This window comes from Nicotiana attenuata, chromosome 9 (genome assembly GCF_001879085.1).
Source record: "Nicotiana attenuata strain UT chromosome 9, NIATTr2, whole genome shotgun sequence".
Classification (NCBI taxonomy): domain Eukaryota; kingdom Viridiplantae; phylum Streptophyta; class Magnoliopsida; order Solanales; family Solanaceae; genus Nicotiana; species Nicotiana attenuata.
Window position 1 is genome coordinate 8245334 of NC_031997.1, and position 4892 is coordinate 8250225.

Genomic DNA, 4892 nt, shown 5'->3' on the forward strand with positions numbered 1-4892 from the left:
CGTGCGTGATTGAGTTTGGAGGGTCTTGGGATCATTTCTTGCCATTGGCGGAGTTTGCTTATAACAACAGTTATCAGTCCAGCATTCAGATGGCGCCGTATGAGGCTTTATATGGCAGGAGGTGTAGATCTCCGGTGGGTTGGTTTGAGCCGGGTGAGGCCAGGCTATTGGGAACAGAGATGGTTCAGGATGCATTAGAGAAGGTCAAGGTGATTCAGGACAGACTCCGTACAGCCCAGTCTAGACAGAAGAGTTATGCGGACAGGAAGGTTCGTGATGTTTCATATATGGTTGGTGAGCGGGTTCTGCTTCGGGTCTCGCCTATGAAGGGCATCATGAGGTTTGGAAAGAAAGGGAAGCTGAGCCCGAGGTTTATTGGCCCTTTTGAGATCTTGAGGCGAGTTGGGGAGGTTGTTTATGAGCTCGCCTTACCTCCCAGCTTGGCCGGAGTTCATTCGGTATTTCATGTTTCGATGCTCCGGAGGTATCACGGTGATCCATCGCACGTGTTGGATTTCAGTTAAATCCAGTTGGACAAGGATCTATCCTATGTTGAGGAGCCAGTGGCTATTTTGGACAGGCAGATCAGAAAGTTGAGGTCAAAGAACATAGCTTCAGTAAAGGTTCAGTGGCGGGGTCAGCCGGCCGAGGAGGCGACTTGGGAGAGCGAGCAGGATATGCGCAGCCAGTACCCTCATCTTTTCACTTCTTCAGGTATGTTCTCTATGCTCGTTCGAGGACTAACGAATGTTTAAGTGTAGGAGGATGTAACGACCCGGCCGGTCGTTTTTGGAATTTATGCCCCGATCCCCCATTAACTGCTTTCCCTAAGTTCATTTTTGCTATTTTGGTTTGCCGGGACGTTCGGTATTAGGATTCGGAGTGTTTTGGGACACTTAGTCCCTAAATGAGAGTTTAAGAGTTGAAAAATGGTCCGTATTCGGAACAGTGTGAAGACGACCTCGGAATGGAAATCCGATGGTTCCGTTAGCTCCATCAGGTGATTTCGGGGTTGGGAGCGTGTTCAGAATGTTATTTGGAGGTCCGTAGCTCATTTAGGCTTGAAATGCCGAAGTTTGGATTTTTGAAGTTTCTGGTCCGATAGTGAGTTTTTGATCCGAGGGTTGGATTTGAATTCCGGAAGTTGCTGTAGCTCCGTCATGTCATTTAGGATGTGTATGCAAGATTTCAGGTCATTCGGACGAGGTTTGGTTAGGTTTTTGATCGAAAGCGTATTTGGTTAGAATTTGAAGTTCTTAGGCTTGAATCCTTGATTTAATCGGGTTTCCGGTGTTGTTTGAGGTGTTTTGAGGATTGGTGCAAGTTCGAATAAGGTATTAGGTGGTATTGGTGCTTTTGGTTGAGGCCCCGGGGGCCTCGGGATGATTTCGGGTGGTTAACGGGGAAATTTTCTAAGTTGTTGCAGCTGGTATGTCTTCCCTTCTGGTATTTTCGCTTCTGCGTTTTGGGAACCGCAGAAGCGGAGCCGCAGAAGCGGCTTCCTCATCGCAGAAGCGATTTTTTGGCTTCCCCTCAGAGACTGCAGAAGCGGTCATCTTTCCGCAGAAGCGGAACCGCTGGAGCGGTCATGTGTCCGCAAAAGCGGAATTTCCCCCTTTAATGAGAAACCGCAGAAGCGGTTATTTTGCCGCTTAAGCGGGACCGCAGAAGCGGTCCCTTGTCCGCGAAAGCGGAAATGTCTGGGCAGAATAGGAAATTTCGAGGGTTTAATTTCATAAGTTTGAAAATCAATTTTAAGCTCGGGCAAGGGCGATTCTGAGAGGATTTTGGAGAGGAGATTATTGGGTAACATTTCTATGATCCTTTCTAGTTATATTCTATCATTTAGTAGTTAAATCCACCTTTTAAATTCGAATTAAGGATCAAAAATGGAAGAATTTGGGTGAAAGTTCATTGCCTGAACTATTGGGTTTTGAGGGAGCATTCGACCTCCGATTTCTGAGATTTTTATATGGTTAGACTCGTGAGAGTACGAGGTTTCTGAAAATGTGAAAATTATTCGGTTCCGAGACGTTGGCCTGAGGGGCATTTTGGTCATTTCACCTATTTTCGCGCCTTAGCTTTAATTTCAATAGTGGAATTAGTTGTTTGCAATATTATTTACGATTTGTAATTTAACTGAATAGATTTGGGCCATTTGGAGTCGGATACTCGTGGCAAGGGCATCGTTCCCTAGTTGACTTCGCGCCGGTTCGAGGTAAGTGGCTTGCCTAACCTTGTGTGGGGGACTTTGTCCCTTAGGATGTGAAAATTGGTAATTGAATGCCTTGTACGTGAGGTGACTAGCGCTTACTCGAGCAAATTGTTGAAACCCGGATTTTTACTTAAATACTTGATTTGGATTCTCTTTCATATTTGCCTTACTTTACTTGCTTTTATAGCTTGTGCTAGCGTAGAAGAGCATGTTTAATTGATCCAAGCTGCCTATTTGTTTAAATTGTTTTAACTGTGATTACGTGGAGCATGTTAGGCCAATATTATTTGATGCCTTGTATTGTTGTACTTAAATTTCTGAATAATTCGTTGATGTTGGTTGCGCATTTACATTGGGACTACGGATGCGGATTCCGGGAGTTCCCCCTTGATTGTTTACTTTGGGACTACGGGTTTGATTTTCGGGAGATCCCCCTGTACTTTTATTTTGGGACTACGGGACGGTATCCCAGGAGATTCCCCTGCACTTTTATTTTGGGACTACGGGACGGTATCCCGGGAGATCCCCCTGCACACTGATGATTGGATTACGGGACGGTATCCCGGGAGATCTTTTGATATCGATATGAGATTTGGACTACGGGATGGTATCCCGGAAGTTCCATTGGACAGTTGAAAAAGGGCTATAGGACGGTATCCTGGGAGACCCCCGTCGGTATTCTTGTAATTTTGCTGTATTTACTCTGTGTTTCTGTTTTGTCTTGCAGTTCTATATTTCATTGATCTGTCTTATCACATCGCTGTGTTCATTAATTTTCTTCAAACTTCGATACTGTTAATATCTTGCCGTTTTATCGTTTCTGTCTCAGTAGGGCCCTGACCTTTTCCTCGTCACTACCCAACCGAGGTTAGGCTTGGCACTTACTGAGTACCGCTGTGGTGTACTCACGCCTCTTCTGCGCATGTTTTTCATGTGCAGATCTAGGTGCTTCTGAGCAGGCGTACCGCCAGTAGCTGTCAGAGAGCGTATTGGGGACTTGAGGTATACATCTGCTACGCCCGAAGATCCGCAAAGTCTCCTTCTCATTTTATCCATAGTTGTTAGATATTATTTCGATCCCTCTTTGTATTAGACTATTCTGGTGACTAGAGCAGTGTAAGATTTCTCATAGCCTGTGTTGCCCATGGGTTTCCGGGTCTTGGAGGTTATTTCAGTATTTTGTATTAAAGTGTATGTGCCAGGCGGCAACTGTATACATTACTCATGTTATTTAGCTTCGAATATAAATTTCGCAAATGTTGTTACTTCCGCAATGTGTTAGGCTTACCTAGTCGTGAAGACTAGGTGCCGTCATGACGTGTTCACAATTGGTGAACTAGGGTCGTGACAAGTTGGTATCAGAGCTCTAGGTTCATAGGAGTCACGGAACACAGGCCAGTTTATTAGAGTCTCGCTGATCGGTACGGAGACGTCTGTACTTATCTACGAGAGGCTGTGTAACTGTTTAGGAAAAATCTTCACTTCATTTGGATTCCTTGTCGTGCGATTTTTTTGACATCAATTCTAAACTTCTGTCTTCTATTCTCTCACAGATGGTGAGGACACACGCTACTCGAGATAATCAGGCACCCGCGCCCCCTACTACTGCCGCCAGAGGCCGGGGCCGGGGTAGAGGTCGAGGACGCGCACGTGGTGCAGCCAGAGCACCTGCGCGAGCTGCCGCCGAGGTACCACCAGCAGATCCAGCCGGAGCCCAGGCACCTGGCACACCTACTACTGCCACTACTACTCCAGCGCTCCAGGAGACTTTGGCTCAGTTCATGAGCATGTACACCACCTTGGCTCAGGCGGGGTTGCTTCCCCTCGCTGCAGCCACATCCCAGGCCGGGGGAGGAGCACAGACTCCCGCCGTCCGCACTCCTGAGCAGCGAGTGCAGGTTGAGCAGGTTCCCGAGATTATTCCCCCACCGCCTGCAGCGCCAGTTCAGCCCGAGGATGGGTCAGCTGCTTCAGAGGACGAGCAGCGGAGACTTGAGAGGTTTAAGAAATATGATCCCCCAGTGTTCAGTGGCTTAGCATCAGACGATGCCTTGGGATTTCTAGAGGAGTGTCATCGTATTCTTCGCACTATGGGCATAGTGGAGTCCAGCGGGGTTTCTTTCACTGCCTTTCAGCTTCGGGGAGCTGCCTATGATTGGTGGCGCACTTATGAGTTAGACAGTCCAGTCGAGGCTGCTTCACTGACTTGGACCCAGTTCTCGGACATGTTTATGAGAGAGTTTGTTCCCCAGAGCCTCAAAGATTCATGGCGCGCAGAGTTTGAGCACTTGCGCCAGGGTGCTATGACAGTTTCAGAGTATGCCATCCGTTATACCAGGCTGGCCAGGCATGCACCGGCTTTGGTTGCTACAGTTCGGGAGAGAGTTCGCAGGTTCATTGAGGGCCTTATTCCGCCCATCAGGTCTAGCATGGCTCGAGAGTTGGAGATGGACATTCCTTATCAGCAGGTAGTGAGCATTGCTAGACGGATTGAGGGTATGCTCGCCAGGGAGCGAGGGGAGAGGGAGGCCAAGAGGTCTCGAGAGTCGGGTCATTACTCTGGTGCCCGTACTTCATCAGCCGGACGTTATGGTAGGGGTTATTCTGGTCGCCCTGTTCATTCAGCCTTGCCAGCAGCCGGTAGTACTCCAGCTCCACCAGCACCTCAGGAGCCTTA